This window comes from Hyaena hyaena, unplaced genomic scaffold (assembly GCF_003009895.1).
Source record: "Hyaena hyaena isolate Hyena2069 unplaced genomic scaffold, ASM300989v1 scaffold_245, whole genome shotgun sequence".
Taxonomy (NCBI): domain Eukaryota; kingdom Metazoa; phylum Chordata; class Mammalia; order Carnivora; family Hyaenidae; genus Hyaena; species Hyaena hyaena.
In genome coordinates this window covers 64,387-81,439 of record NW_024080878.1, presented here as the reverse complement: position 1 = coordinate 81,439, position 17,053 = coordinate 64,387, and the positions used below count along the sequence as shown (strand labels likewise).

Below are 17,053 nucleotides of genomic sequence, written 5' to 3'. Positions count from 1 at the left end.
CCAAGATAATGGTAACCCGAGAACTGATAGTTTAAATTTTACCTTTTATCTGAGGTAATCTGACACAATTTAAATATACTCACACACATACACACACCAATAATGTTGAGAACGTATTAAGGAGAAGATAAAAAGATTTTCCACTGTATTTATAATAAGTCCCTATGAATTAGTGCTTTTAGTAGGAACAGAAAGTCTGGGCTAGGAGTGGAGTAGGAGGGAGGGAGGTTGAATTCAGGCTGAGAGGACTGTGGCTGTATGGCTGTATGGCTACCATACAGGCACACCTAGTGATGTCGATTTGGGAGTCATCAATGGACAGAGGATGGTAAAAGCTGGGGGAATCAATGAGATGGTTCAGGGATAGAGAATCAGCTAACAGAAGGGTTCAAGGACAAACCTTTGGGGAAATCGTATCTTTAAGGTTTGGTGAGAGGAGCAGCAGTCTTAGATGCCTGAAGATGTTCAGATTAGCTCATATCAGGAAATAGCAGGGAGTCTTTTAAATATGGCCTTTTTAGCGCTCCTGGTGTATTTATGGTAGATGTGGCCTGTTTTGTTGTGGTCTTGCTTCTCTCATTAAGACCTTAAAGCAAAACCGAACATGGAGATCTTCAGGAGTTGCACGTAAGCAATTTTTTAAAATATATTCATTCCAACAAGTGCCCTCCTCAATGCCCATCACCCATTTCTCCCTTCCCCTGTAGCCCCCCACCAACCCTCAGTTTGTTCTCTGTATTTAAGAGCCTCTTATAGATTTGCTTCCCTCCCTGTCTGTTTGAAACTGTTTTTTCCCCTTCCCCTCCCCCATGGTCTTCTGTTAAGTTTCTCAAGTTCCACATATGAATGAAAACATATGAGATCTGTCTTTCTCTGACTGGCTTATTTCACGTAGCATAATACCCTCAAGTTCCATCCATGTTGTTGCACATAAGCAATCTTGCTCAGTAAAATGTTTGCTGCTTTGGATTCTGTGCCATCTAAAGGCAGGAAGACGTTCTTGCAGATTTCTAGAATCAGTCAAGACTTCCTGCCTCCATTGGAAGTGTGACTGTTCTCACTTCAGCTGCCACACAAAGCAGTTTAGTAAGTGTGGAAGAACCCAGAAAGCCAGTAGACTGACTCTGGTTCTATTCAACAGCTCATGTGATAGAATATTTTTTTCTCTGTTAGCTATTATTAATATAACTGCACATTTGCCTATGAAGTTTCTAAAGCACGGTTCATGCATTCTAATTTCTACATTTTTAAAAATTTCTTTTTGAATAGCTAAATATTTATTCATCATTCATCCTATGGAAATGCTTTTTTTGCATTCAAAAGTCTTCTAATTGAATGCTCTTTTTTATTTTTAACAGTTTTCAACTCAGTATGTATTCTGTCTTTCCTCGTGGGCAATTAAATTTGAGGGTTACTGATAACATCAATATTTAGCCTATTAGTTTTTAGAATATAGGGGCACCTGGGTGGCTTAGTCGGTTATGCGTCCGACTTTCGCTTAGGTCATGATCTCGAGGTTAGTGGGTTCGAGCCCCGCGTCGGGCTCAGAGCCTGGAGCCTATTTCAGAGTCTGTGACTCCCTCTCTCTCTGACCCTTCCCTGCTCATGCTGTCTCTCTCTCTCTCTTTCTCTCTCTCTCTCTCTCTCTCTCCTAGATATAAATAAAACATTAAAAAAATTTAGAATATAACTAGACCTTATTTCCCATTCAGGGAAAAACAATATAATAAATTTCTCATAATAAATATTTGACCTGTAATTTTTCTACCTAAGAGAAAACTTATGACTCCTTTAAGAAATAAAATACTGATGGGGCACCTGGGTGGCTCAGTTGGTTAAGTGTACAACCTCGGCTCAGGTCATGATCTAGCGGTTCACGAGTTTGAGCCCTATGTGGAGCTCTGTGCTGACAGTGCAGAATGTGGATCCTGCTTCGGATTCTGTCTCCCACTCTCTCTGCCTCTCCGCCGCTCATACTCTGTCTCTCTCTCTCTCTCTCTCAAAAATAAACATCAAAAAAATTGAAAAAACAAAGAAATACTGAGCATTCTGATTTAATTACTCTCAAATTTAGTGATAATAACCAGTGATTATTTAAATACTTTTCATGTGCCATGAATTATTCATTCTATTTTATACATTATTTTATTAAATACGTCATTATCACTTCCCCCATTTTCCTAGTGAAGAAACTAAAACACAGAAATATTCAGTAGTTTTTTTTTCCAAATTCACAAAGTAGAGAAAGTAGATGATCCAGGATTTGAAGCCAGGCAGACTGATTCTAGAGCCCTTAGCCTAAACTATACTGCATCCCCCTTTATGATTCCCTTATGATATGATTTATGTATACATAACATTTATTATGTTTCATATATTCGATATTTGATGATTCAAAGTATTGCTTTGTGTTTTACCACTCACTGTTTGAATAATTCAAGCAACTTTGTTGAATAAACTAAGAAATCTTCTTAGCCCCCCGGGAAGGGAGGGGCACATGAACTACTTTGAGAATCTGGTAAAAACTAAGTAACTGTTCCTAGAAAAGTTTCTCTCAGACAATATTCTGCATGCGACTTCAGAGGTTTTGTGAGTTTGTCAGGTCTATGCTATGGTTTCCTCATAGATAATACACTGACCAAAAATCCCAGCTTTTCTAACAGTCTACCGATCCTCTCCCATTTGCATCGCTGACAGAAGGAAAGCATACCTGTCCTAAAGCCCTAAAGCCCTGTACTCTTCACAATCCCAGAACTGAAACCCTTCCCTTCACTGCCCTTGTGGCTTTTACTATAGCAGCCTTGGAAATGAATACAACATACCGAGCACCTATCGGGCAGTCAGTCAGGGTTTCCAACCTTCTGGAAGCGTCCACCTTGAGTATTTCCAGTGAGACAAACAGGCTTCTTCATGTCTGACTGGAAGACTTGGTTTCTGTGTTCCACACCGGCAAACCTATGAGTATTTATAAAATGTAATGAGTCTGTTATGTTTTGTTATTCCAGAGCTTCCTGGGTACCAAGGGAACAGTATATACAGAGTTTCTATGAGATATTTTACATTTGATTTAAACCACCCTTGGGAGTTAAATCCCTGAATCATCCTGGTAACTAATGACGACCTGGGTTATGATGCTTTGGTGCGTGTACTCAGGGTGACTCTCAAGCCCAGAATCTTTCATGTGATACTTGGACACGGCCTTCTTGCGCCTGGCAGGACATATGCACTGGCGTGGCCTTGAAATTGTGGCTGGGGTAGGTGCCCAGGGAATGTGTTAGGGGACAAGGTAAGGTTATGCAAAGATCGCAGGACCAGGATGCACATATGGGACATTTTTTGCTTGCAAAGAAAAGGTGGCCTTGGCTAATACATTTATCACAATGGAAAATGAAAGAGAAAAGCAGTCTTCATTTCCCTATGCCTATATATTTCCTATTGAACCAAATTAAGGAATAAAATCATATGTAAAGCCAGGTCGGCAACTAAATGTTCTAATGGCTCCATGGACCTCCCTCCCTTTCCTTCTCCCATCCCCATTGCCTTCTGGATTGAAACTGGGGCAATCAGTATACCTGATATGGCCAGGGGCAATTTTCCAGTTTTTGGGCCCCGGCCCTCTAGGTCATTAATTGTAGCGATTTGGCACATCCTGTAAAGTATTGCTGCAAAGAACATTGCCCTCAAAGCTGGCATCAAAGCAAGGCAGAGCTAATGTGAGAGCGTTCTTCAATTGGAAAGTGCATTTGCTGTCTCTGGGCACTTCCCAAGTTCATTAATTCACACACAGAAGAGGAGGAAACTGGAAGAGAAATGTCTGTGTCAGGCCTGGAGACATGGTTCTAGTGGCTGTTCATCATCAATTTTTGCCATTTTAGTAACTTATAGCAGGTAAATGTATGACTTTTCATTCTGGTTAGATGAGAGAATTTCTAGGCTAACGATGGCATGGACTGAAACATAAGTTTGATTTGGTAAGTGAAGTAGTCCATGATTTTGCAAATGCCATATCTGATCACAAGCAGGTCACCCTGACACTAAGCAACAGGACTCCTCTTTTGAGAGTCCCTAGGAGAGCACGCCTATCCTGAGTGGTGACCAAGAGGGCTGGAGACAGGGATAGGAGCAAACGTCAGCTGAACTACTGCCTTTTCTGTCACACCTCATATTTAGTTCCAGTTCAAATGATAATCAGTGTGTGTTTTTTTTATTAAGGATCTTTTTTTTTTCCTATGGAATTCTCATTCCCAAATGAGCCAATTACAGGAATTTAATATCTGGATGTGGAGGAAGGTAGGCCTCCTCAAGGCTGTTCTTGCAGAAAAGCAGGTAACACTGTACAGCTTGTCTGAGCAAGTGCCTAGCAGGGGGAAGGTGAGGAGAGAAGTCGATACTGACAGAGCTGAGGAAAAGCGGCCATGGCACTTTTGGCACCAGACCTTACACTGTGCTCCATTCCTCAGCACAGCTGGGAAAGAAGTTCTAGATCTAAGAGTATCGGATAGTCTCTGGTAAGATTCTGAAGGGGAAGGTATCTTGAAGAATCTGAGTCATGAGATTTCATTGCAATTTTTAGGAACGATTTGTATTAAAGGAAGGTGTACATATGATTCATGCATCAGCTGGGGGCAAACTTTAAGAAAGAGCCTTCTCTGGGTATACATGAATCTTGGTGATGTTCATATCTGAGGGTGGTGACTAGTAAGGGAGTCAGAGGCATAACTCAAAACCGCTAATATTCCTTGTTCTACCACAACCAGGAATCATACAGGTTTGTTGATTCTTTCACTGAACTGTGAGTCGGTGTGTCCTCTGACTTACCATGTCTGCCTCGGAGGAGTCGTTGCATTAGGTTTGAGGCTTAATTATACATTTAGATTTTCCTTGGTGGAAAGTCTTCATTGTTAATAGTGTGGAGTAAGTTAAGCAACTGGGAGTGTTCACTTATAATTCTGTCCTAATGTTACCAAAAATTTAAATAGACCTGGAAGAAAGGTGGGTGTTATCATCCGAGTGGAAAAGTTCAGTTTTCAGGGTAAAGGAAGGATTCTTCACTCTTATATTTACTATCTTTGTATTTATTTATTTTTATTTTTTAATGTTTATTTATTTTTGAGAAACAGAGATAGAGCATGAGAAACAGTGTGGGAGGGGCAGAGAGAGAGAGGGAGACACAGAATCCAAAGTAGGCTCCAGCCTCTGAGCCATCAGCACAGAGCCCAGTGTGGGGCTTGAACTTGCAAACTGTGAGATCATGACATGAGCAAAGTTGAATGCTCATTCTCATGCTATGACTTCCCATCAAACAGTTTGCCTTGTTTGACCCTTTTACAATCTGAGGAAAGAGACAATGTGGGCAGTGGTTCTACTGGGGTTATTGCAATTCAGGTGCCTGACTGATTGCATCTGTCTGTGACCAATTTGAGTGACATCAACATATTGACCTATAAGATTTGCTCAATAATGTGCTATAAAATTATTCTGCAATAAAACGATGCACTTTGTACCTGGAAATGACAATTAATTTGATATGTATTTTCCTTCAGATGGAAAACTGCAGATGAAAGTAACTGAGGATTTTTGCTGTTTACTCTGTAAGCTCAGAATAAACCAGGTATATTCCACAATCTGAGAAATGAACACTTTCTGTATTTACCATCAATAGACCCCACAGAGTGCAACAGAGGAAAAAAGAGTGGTATAAAGAAGTTTTTTATTTGAGAAAACAATAGATAACCGCTAAATGAAATTTCTAATATGGACTGTTACTCTTGCTTTATGTGAAACATTTCAGTTTTCTGCATTTGACAAATAATTACTTTTACAATTCAAACATAGTGTCCCAATTTCCAAGGCCACATGACACCAGTTCATCTTAATTATTAACAGAAAGAACCGCTTTCCTTTGAAGCACACTCAACAATCTTTTTCTTTGGTGCTGTCTCTGAGAAATTCCTTCCCTCAGAAAGCCTTGAGGTGTGTGACAAGGGGATCCAGTACGCTTACGGCCATAGTTACCTGGTCCAACTCAGGACAAGACTTGTGCCAGTTTGTTTTGGAATCTCAAAGAAGAAAGTTGGATAGACTGAGTGAGACGTGGAAGATGTAACTAAAAAAAAGTTTCAGATTAGAGAATTGTTGGGACTCAAGCCAGATTGGATACCTGAGAGATGAAGACAGTCCTAATGGCACTAGGCATCTTTACAGAGACATAATAAAAAAAGTAGGTTTTCTGTTGAGTAAAATTCTTAACATCCAATAGCTAGAGTCTGTGGGGCTATAGAAGACAAGAGAAGGATGATGGTCCCGTCAGCAGGCAGCAGTAAAAAGGCTATAATTGCATGAGCCCTTGAACTCAAATGAGCACTGGCCAGCACGTTATTTTGGATCTCTTTAGACATCATGATTGCATAGTTCATAAGGCAACCGATGGACATGCATTCGCGATAGGATACTCTGGCCAGGAGACAATCATCCCTGGTGAGTGGAGCATGTAAGAGATGAATTTGTATAAAGGTGCCCATAAGAACAATGGTTGTTCTCTGTAACAGGAAACTGTGCAGTACACTGAGGGAGAGGCAGCACCCCTTGCAGACTAAAATGTGCATTAGACAAGGGAAATTCCAACCAAATGGGGGTATCAGGATTGTCTCCTGTTTCCATGAAAGGATGATGACATTCAATACAAAGAAAAACACAAAGAGGGAACTTTGATGTTCTTGATTTTCTGGGAACTCATGAAGGAGGTATTTGGGTCTGGTACACTGAATTTCTTCAGTCATTTTTTTGCTCTTGAATTTTTTTTTTTCTTCTGAAGGGGAGAATGAGAAAATAACAGACACTGGAAAACAATGAGTGATTAGAGGGATTGACATTAGATGTCAACAGGATTCCCTCACCACAGCTTTAGTGTCAGTTCCATAAAAAGAACTCCCATATCATTAGTGTGGATAAACAACATTGAACATAATCTTTTAAAAAATGACATTTGCTCTTACGGATCTTCTCAGTCCTATTTTCTTCACTCCTTCCTTGAATTCTACCACTACAGGCTTGCATTCTGATAACACCCCACTTACATTACAGACCAATTGTCACAATTGATTTCTGAGGAATAAAAATTAATTTCCAGGTAAAAGAATGGTCTAAAAACGTTCAATGGAAGGAATTCTGATGATAGATCATGGTTTGATATTTACCTAAGAAGATATTAAAATAGCAGCTACTTAGCATAGTAAGTGCAAAAAAGTCACATGCCAAGTTATAACATCATAAAATTTCAAATCCTAAAAACTTTCCAGAGAAAGATTTTTAAAAAGGTATTAGAAAAGCATCAGCACACCTCACAACAGCTATGCTGAAAACTGGAAGAGAATACAGTGGATCAAAATGCTAATGTAAAAGTATTTCTTTCCAGCCAAGAATTCGGTAACTAGCCAAATTGTTACTCAGTTGTGAAAGATACAATAAATTTCAAACTTGAAAAAAGATATAATTGGCATGGGCACTGTTGACATCTTCATATGACTTAAAGAGTGATGGTAAGATGAATAAATACTGAATGAAGCAGATAGTGAGATACTGTATTTGGTGCTCCAGGTGTCCTCCTCCCCCACAGATACTCAAAGAGCTCACAGTAGAGTTCATTGCTAGACTGAAACATCACATCCTTTTCTTTGCAATACCAGTCTATGTGAAAAATATCCTTTATTGACCAACTGAATTCCTAGAACTATAGCATTAAAGACCTCATTCATGCTTCAAAGCTATTGTTGCATGTTCAGCTCTATTAATTGCCTCCAGCCATTCTTTTTTTTTTTCTCAGAATTATTCTAGCTTATTCTCAAGCAGATGGAGTTAAATAAGAGGACCTTTTTGCTTCAGTCCATGTACTTACTTGTGCCCAATATGAAACTTCAAACTGCTTTTGAATTTGAATTACGCACAATACACTTTGTGTGTAATTTGAAAAGAAAAACAAAAATTGAAATATTCACCTACTTAATTATGAGAGAATTCAGCTGAGAAAAGCAATCTGATAAAACAGGCCAGAATATGACATCTGTGATGACAGAATATGAAGATGTTGATAATTCTTTTAAGCATTTTATGGTATAAAAAATGGTAAAAGATTCAGTAACTTTTTGGACATGTGTTATTTCTACAAAAGTAATCTTTTTTTGAGAGAGAGAGAAAGACAGAGAGACAGAGAGAGAGAACAAAAGCATACTAGTAGGGAAGAAGGGCAGGGAAGGAAAAAGAAAGAGAGAGAACACTCAGTACAGAGCCCAATGTGGGGCTCATTCCACAACCCTGGGATCATGACCTGAGCCGAAATCAAGAGTTGGATGCTTAACTGACTGAGCCATGCAGATGTCTCCAAAGGTAATGTTTTTATGTGAGATTTAAAATGCCTTCGTTAGCTTCATTTATGCTCTTCTAGCTTCACTATAAGTCAGATTCTATTTGCTTGAAACTTAGATCCTACCATTCCTAGAATCTTTCTCATCTCTTGCTTAGTCAGCATGCACACATTTGCCCAAAATGTGGCTGATGTAGAAGATTATGTTCAAGCCTGTGTTGATTCCTGAATGAAACCCAACCAGGTGTCCCCTATCAGTAGTGGGGCAAGCTTCAGATTAAGATGGTACTTACCAGTCATCCACAAAGTCATTAACAGAGATTTTAGAAATTTTATTAGAAAAGCCAGTTTTAGGGGCCACCTGGGTGGCTCAGTCATTCAAGTGCCTAACTCTGGATTTCGGCTTAGGTCAGGATCTTACAGTTTGTGAATTCGAGCCCTGCATCTGGTTCTGATATTCTGTCTCCTTCTGTCTCTCTCTGCCCCTGTCCCACTTGCTTTATCTCTATGTAAAAAAAGAAGAAAAAAAAAAAAAGAAAAAGAAAGGAAAGGAAAGGAAAGGAAAGGAAAGGAAAGGAAAGGAAAGGAAAGGAAAGGAAAATAAAGGAAAAAGAAAAAGATCAGTTTTGTTTAATTCCAAAGAGCCAGGTAGTTTCAGGCCTCAAGAGAAGATGAATTTCTCTAGTATGTGTAATTTCTGTTTGAATTAATATACATATATATGTCTCTCCATATGTGTGTGTATATACATGTATATATATATATGGAGAGAAAGAGAGTTAGGAATTAATGACATCCCCTGTTGCTCTAATGCCCCTGTTATCTGGGTAAGTGCCATGATTCTCAGATGTGTTACCTTGAGCTGCTGGGGAGACAGAGATAGGCAGAGACTATGTTTCACCTATGAGGCCTCTGGGACTAGTCTTCAGTTCTGTACCTCAGCTTCAGTTCCAAATATAGATGTGAATCCCTGAACTAACCCTCAGACTCAGTGTGTTCTAAAATTGACTATGAGCAAAGGCTGCCCTGCTCCCAGAGGAGTCATTAAAGCCATCTACTCTGAGCCACCTAATCCAAACCCAAAGTCTTGCTTCAGGAAAACAACTTCCACATCAAAGGCAAGTAATTGCTCTAATGAGCTTAAACATGTATTTGCTTATAATTGCAATAAGATAAGTAAGCCTTGGTTTCAGATCAGAGCCAGCATACTGAATAATAATGCTAATAAAAAGTAAGAGTAGCATCATAGGTAGTGGCAATAAATTAATTCTAGTGCAAACATTCTTTCCTCCTTTGATAGTGGAAAACAGTCAGTGACAGGCATCTGTTATAGCTGGAGCCATGAGGGGGCTGGGTCCTAGAAGCAGAACAATGCCCATTTTAAATTGGGTTACTTCTGGGGCTCCTGACTGGCTCAGTAGGTAGAGCATGCAACTCTCAATCTCAGGGGTATAAGTTTGAGCTTCACATGGGTGTAGATATTACTTAAAAATAAAATCTTAAGGGGCACTTGGGTGGCTCAGTCGGTTAAGTGTCAACTTTGGCTCAGGTCATGATCTCGAGGCTTGTGAGTTTAAGCCCCACATCAGAATCTGTGCTGACAGCTCAGAGCCTGGAGCCTACTTCGGATTCTGTGTCTCAGTCTCTCTCTGCCCTTCCTCCATTCACACTCTGTCTGTCTCTCTCTCTCAAAAATAAACATTAAAAAAATAAAATCTTAAAGAAATTGAGCTATTTGTATTAAATTGTAACTGTTCTTTATAATTTGATATGAGGCCCTAATCAGATGTATGACATGCAAATGTTTTCTCCTATTCTGCGTATTATTTCTTCACTGATGGGTAGTCTCCTTTAAAGCACAAAAGTTTAAACTTTAATGAAGCAAATTTATCTATTTTTCTTTTGCTGCTCATGTTCTTGATATCATACCTAAGTGTCTATTACTAAATCCAAGATCATGAAAATGGAAGGAGTAGATGATATGAGTGTGTGGTGTATTAATGTAAATGGTGGAAGTGTGCAGAATGTCAACTGATGACTATGTAAAAGCTTTGGTCCAATAAAAAAAATGGCATAAGCTGTAGAAATACAAATTTTAACCTCCAAGCTACTTAATTCAGCCTTGATTAAAGTCAGAGTTACAGCCTTAGCAATAGCTGCAAACTTGAAAGATTAAGAAACTAAAGTTTTAAGTAACATAGACTTTGAGGTGAAATGAACTGAACTAGCCATTACATCTTGTACAGATATGAGTCAAATGTTGGAAAAATACTTTCTACATATATATAATTAAAAAAACTAAAGACTTATTTTGAGGGAGAAAGATTTATATTTCTTAGAATAAAGTTGAGATGGTTATAGGCTAGGGAAAGATAGGATAAAGTAGGCAAGGAGGGAGGGATGCCTGGGTGTTGAGGGTCTGACTTTGGCTTAGGTCAGACTTCAGGGTTCATGAGTTCTAGCCTGCATCAGTCTCACTGCTATCTCCCTGTCAGCACAGAGCCCACTTCTATCCCCTTCTCTCTCTGACCCTCCCCCACTCACTCTCACAAAAAATAAATAAAATATTTTTTAAAAAAATAGGCAGAGCAGGAAAGATTAGAAGTTGAGGACCCTGGATGGGAAAAAAATACATATTTTGAAACAATGTTGGGAGTATCTGACCACAGCAATCTTAAGGTTCCTCTTAAGAATCTAAGTCACTTCTTAGAGGATGAAAAAGAATGAAATCTTGCCATTTGCAACAATGTAGATGGAACTCGAAGGTATTATGCTAAGCAAAATAAGTCAGAGAAAGAGATATCATATGACTTCACTCATGTGGAATTTGAGAAACACAACAGATAATACAGTAGAAAGGAATGAAAAATAAGATAAAAACTGAGAGGGAGGCAACTCATGAGAGACTCTTAAATACAGAGAACAAACTGATAGTTGCTGGAGGGGAAATAGATGGGATAGGCTAAATGGTTGATGGGCATTAAGGAGGGCACTTGTTGGGATGAGAACTGGGTATTATATGTAAGTGATGAATTACTGGGTTCTACTCCTGAAGCCAAGACCACACTATATATTAACTTGAATTCAAATTTTAAAAAAAATACTAAAAAAAAAAAATGTACAGACAGCACCTATTCCCCCCTCCCCCTTAGGTTCCTTTCAGGAGTCTGACAATCAAAATATCTAACTAAAATAAGTAAACTATAAAACTTATGTTATACCAGGGATAGTATGACCATAGTCTGACTCCTCACACAGTGGAGTCAGGCCATTCAAGAATGGAACACCCAGCACCTAGAGTTATTAAACCAGTAAGGGTAGAACCTGAGAAGGAACAAGGGGGAAGGGAGACAGGGGTCAACCAGAACCTTCTAAAGCAAAGACCCTTGCCTCTAGTCGGGGGTATTAAGCTTTGAAAGCCCCCTCTCTGCAAAAAGAGCCTTCATACAATTCTTCCTTTCTGATCTTATACTCGAATATTTTGCCTGCTGCCCATTTTGTTCTGTGTCCACCACTTCATTCCTTGAAGTGGCAACTTCGAAACCAGGCAACAAAACCCGGGTATTGAGGTAAAGGATCCTGTAACACTCCCTTTTAATAAACTTGCCTGTGAGATTTATTTTAACTCTACTTGTTGATTGCTATGTATTTTTCAAACTTGACACAACCACATTCTAATGCTTGTCAGCTGTGAGAAATTATTTTTGTTTTATCTTTGAAAAATATCAAACTAAACGTATTCTTATTTGATATATAATCCTTGATTACTCTGTTCTGACCTAGTTATAATAAACTTAATAATATCTGTAATAATTCTTAGACTTAGAAAAAACACTATTTTTCTTCTTGTAACAATTATGTTCAAATTAAATAAATAGGGACAACAGCAGTAAAGGTTCTGGTATTTAATTCCAATGTAGTGGGGGTGAGAGTGGGGAGGATTATCCCCAGAACCACCAAGTAATTCTCTGGACACTGACTGAGTGTCACACAATTCAACTCAATTCTGACACTATCTACCTGGAGATAACATCAGATCCTACAGTTAAAGGGCTCAGTCCCACAAAACTAAGGCCCTATCACCCAACTTCAGCTGCCAATACCAAACCCACGGGATAACCTGCGCTTCTGACTCACAAGCTACAAATAAGAGGTTCCTACAACCCCTGCTTGGACTTCAGACACCAGTCACTGTTGTGCCCGAATCGCGAGTCCCCAGAGACCTCCAAGGAGCCGACACCGATGCAAGTACATAAGGGTCTTTATTACAAGCTCGAGCAAGGGCTCACCCGTCTACCGCCGCCGCAGCAGCAAGGCAAAGCCCTGAACAATAGCGAGCAGGGTTTTTATGGGGTAAGGGACAGGGGTGTTACAGTGTACATGTTGTATAGCATCATCGCATAAGCACCAATCATAATTGTACAGCACCCATGGTTACAGTTTTGACCATTCAGTATCTGTGAGGTGTCCGTTACTTTTGGCGGGACACAGTCATGACTTTTGAGAATCCTTTGAAAATGAACAATTATGACGTGAGCTCAAAGGGCCTACCTGGGGTTTAGGCAAGCGGTGAGTGATTGGCTAGTTTGTACAGAGTAACTACCAGCAGTTCCCAGCCCTGACTCAGACCACAGGAATGTTACACATTTCTTTTGATTGGCTGATCCGAGGATGGTCCTGAGGGTGGCTTCAACTGAAGCTTTTCCTGGAACTGGAGTTAGTGCAGCCCAAGGTTGCTTTTAATGGAGGACTTAATTTCAGGCTCTTCATCATAAGTTCAGGTCATTACCTGTACTTCTGTCTGACTGGCTGTAAATTAGAGGTTCCCAGAACCCCCACCTTGGGTTTGATTACTTTGGTATAGCACCTCACAGAACTCAGAGAAATATTTTACTTATTAAATTACTGATTTATTTTATAAGGATACAACTCAGGAACGGCCAGGTGAAAGAGATGCATAAGGCAAGGGATGGGGAAAGGGTGCAGACCTTCCATGCTCTCTGAGCAGGCCATTCTCCCCAAATCTCCGTGAGTTCACCAACCTGGCAGCTCTCCCAACCTCAACCCTTTGGGGTTTTATGGAAGCTTCATTTCATAGGCATAATTGTTTATGGTGGCTGATTCAATATCCAGCCCTCCTTCCTCCCCGGAAGTCAGGGGGTGGAACTGAAAGTTTTGGTCCCATCCCTCCCTCTAATCACAGGGTTAGTCCACTGGCAATGAACACTAATCCCCACTGGCAATCCAAAAGTCACCTCATTAACATAACAAAAGGCACTTGGTTGCTCTCACCATTTAGGAAATTCTGAAGGTTTTAGGAATTCTGTGCTAGAAACCAAGACTAAGACCAAATATATTTATTTCTTATGATTCATCACTATTTCACAAGGAAAACACAGAAATCCTAATTATTCTTTAGGAAAGCATCTTATTTACAGACGCTGAGGAATCTCAATCATGAAGTAGTTTGAAGAGTCAAAGGGTTCCCTGCTGGGAGTGGGAATTTGGATTTGTAAAGAACTGGTCAGTGGGCCATTGTTTTCTTTATGAGCCATTTTAACTAAGTGCATGTAATTATGTGAAAGTACAGAACATGAGTAATATTAAATCCTCTTAATAAATAACTCGCTCTGGCTGTCGTGTACAAGGCCAGATGTGCATATAGGAAAATCGATAAGGACACCTAGCGTAGTGTTGAGATGAAAGGGAGTGGGCACTTTTGATAGGAATTGAGGAGGTAAAGTCAAGAGGAGCTGGCCATTGATTAACACAGGACAGGAAACAGGATCCTGAGTACTGGCCTGTAGGTCTCGCCAGTTTTAAGGAATTGGACAGAATGTCAAGGGTAGAGAGAGAAAAGTGTAAGTCAAGACTAGCTGGGAACCAGTGGTCATCATTGAAGCACTCAAGTCTTGAAGTTTGCTAGATGACAGTCCTATTAAAGAGTGCACATTCTAGCATTTAGTCTGACCTGGATTTTGAACCTGGATTTAGTTTTTACCATTTGAGCACATTTGACAAGTGGCCTAATCTAAGCCTTGGTTCTCTCTTAGTGAAGTTAAAATAATGGAAACACTTGGCTCACTGAATGATCGTGAGGATTAAATGCGAAAATGTAAGTAAAAAGTCAAGCACGGGGCTTGGCAAGGAGTTAAATCTGGATGAAAGCTGGTTAGTATTATTAGTATTAGTTAGTATTAGTAGTATTGGAAAATCCAACAAGGTGCATCAGGAGAGCAAGATAGGACTTTCTCCGATTTAGGATTAGCAAGAGAGTTAGAATGAGTCTGAGGTTGAAGACAGCTGTTTCTACCATCATTCCTTGGGTCAGATAAGCCAGTAGCCAGTAGTCAGTGCTTTGAGGCACTCAGGCTAAGTCTGATCTGGCAATCATCCCAAACATCATCTTACTTCACAGCTCCCTGTGTATACAATTTTAAAAGATACTCATTTCATACTTTTTGCTAGAAAAAAAATGTATATGAAGAGCCTGAAATTAAGTCCTCCATTAAAAGCAACCTCGGGCTGCACGTAACTCCAGTTCCAGGAAAAGTTTCAGTTGAAGCCACCCTCAGGACCATCCTCGGATCAGCCAATCAAAAGAAATGTGTAACATTCTTGTGGTCTGAGTCAAGGCTGGGAACTGCAGGTAGTTACTCTGTACAAACTAGCCAATCACTCACCGCTTGCCTAAACCCCAGGTAGGCCCTTTGAGCTCACCTCATAATTGTTCATTTTCAAAGGATTCTCAAAAGTCATGACTGTGTCCCGCCAAAAGTAACGGACATATCATGGATACTGAATGGTCAAAACTATAACCATGGGTGTTGTACAATTATGATTGGTGCTTATGTGATGATGCAATGCGTACAACGTGTACACTGTAACACCCCCGTCCCTTACCCCATAAAAACCCTGCTCGCTATTGTTCGGGGCTTCTCCTTGCTGCCGCTGTGGCGGTAGACGGGTGAGCCCCTGCTCGAGCTTGTAATAAAGACCCTTATGTACTTGCATCGGTGACGGCTCCTTAGGGGTCTCAGGGGACTCACAATTCGGGCACAACATATACATGTCTTTAAAATTGTGTTATTTAAAATTCAGCTTTATATGGCATTCCATCCCATATTACCCAGGGTACCCAAGGTAAAAAATGAACACAATTTAAATGAAAGGAGCTAAAGTTATATATTATTTTAGTATTCCTTTTTTTAAATTTTATTTTATTCTTTTTTTTTATGCTTTATTTATTTCTAGGAGAGAGAGAGAGAGACAGCATGAGCAGGGGAGGGTCAGAGAGAGAAGGAGTCACAGACTGAAACAGGCTCCAGGCTCTGAGCTGGCAGCCAGCACAGAGCCCGACGCGGGGCCCGAACCCACGAACCGCAAGATCATGACCTAAGCGAAAGTCAGACACTTAACCGACTAAGCCACCCAGGCGCCCCTCTTTTAGTATTCCTTAACCTGAAATATCAAAGTAAACTTAGAGCCAATATTTAGCCAGGAGCTCATTTATTATATTACACTCCCAATAATTATCAAATGAAAGTGCACCAATACTGAGATAAAAAGAAAAAATAAAGAGATCATTTGAGAACTGACAGAACCCTTAAAGATTAGCTGTGTCTGTGTGAAGGGGACTGCTCAATATTCACGGGAGAATGTGATAATGACCCTGGTGCTTTTAAATTCACATTTGAAGCTCCGGAATCTTCTGAGATTTATCCCCAAAGATAAACAATGCTATATAAGATAGCATGGCTGCTATATAACAATGACTTTGAATTTATTGCTCTAGGATGAATGACTTCTTATTTCCAAAGGTGAGATTTTGGCTTTTGTAGCTTAATACTATTCTCTAAAGTTGTACCATTGTGGAGAAACAGGGCAGATGTCACCCAGCAGTCAGCTAACAAGTGACCTGACCTGAATTAACCTAAATTTTTGCAGTCAATTTGTGCATATAAATGGACATACCTCAAGGTGCCAGGATTCATCATTTATCCACTCATAAGACCAGAAACTCACATGTTCTTTTTATGCTATCCAAACTTGGAACTCAGCCATAATGCTAATAAATTCACTAGCTTTGTGATGCTTTAGGGACTTACTGTTGTAAATATATCGTGGAAAGACTTCCTTTGTTTATTGTTCTGAATGCTCTAGCTTATAGACAAGCAGACACTTTGAACAAAGGTTAGACTATAAAACCAGAAAGCATGGAAATGAGGTTCAACCTGGCCACTTGCTGGGCAGACCTGCGTAAACTTCTTAACTTTTCAGGCTGGAACTTTATTGAGGTGTACATTATGTCAAAAATAAAATTATTTCATTCTATAATTCTCCAGTGAGAAAGCACTGCTACATCAGGAAATGATTTGTTTGAATAAATCAGTCTACTTGGTAAAACAATATTTTAATGGTGAATACTAAACATACATAACAAATTTACAATAGGTAACTTTATAACCTTAACTTGAAATTCCCTTCTATTTATTTGTGCTGTGAAGAAAACTATATGTCGCTTTAAAAAATGGTCTTGTCGCTTCAGCCTCTACTACAAAGCTGTCATCCTCAAGACAGTATGGTATTGGCACAAAAACAGACCCATAGACCAATGGAACAGAATTGAGAACTCAGAAGTGGACCCAAAAGTATACAGCCAACTGATCTTTGACAAAGCAGGAAAGAATATCC

The 17,053-nt window shown here is 39.7% G+C and overlaps 1 pseudogene; it reads left to right on the top strand.

Moving 5' to 3' along the window:
- The first annotated feature begins 604 nt into the window (after positions 1-604).
- Positions 605-17,053, top strand: part of LOC120240048 — a 21,710-nt pseudogene continuing 5,261 nt past the window's right edge.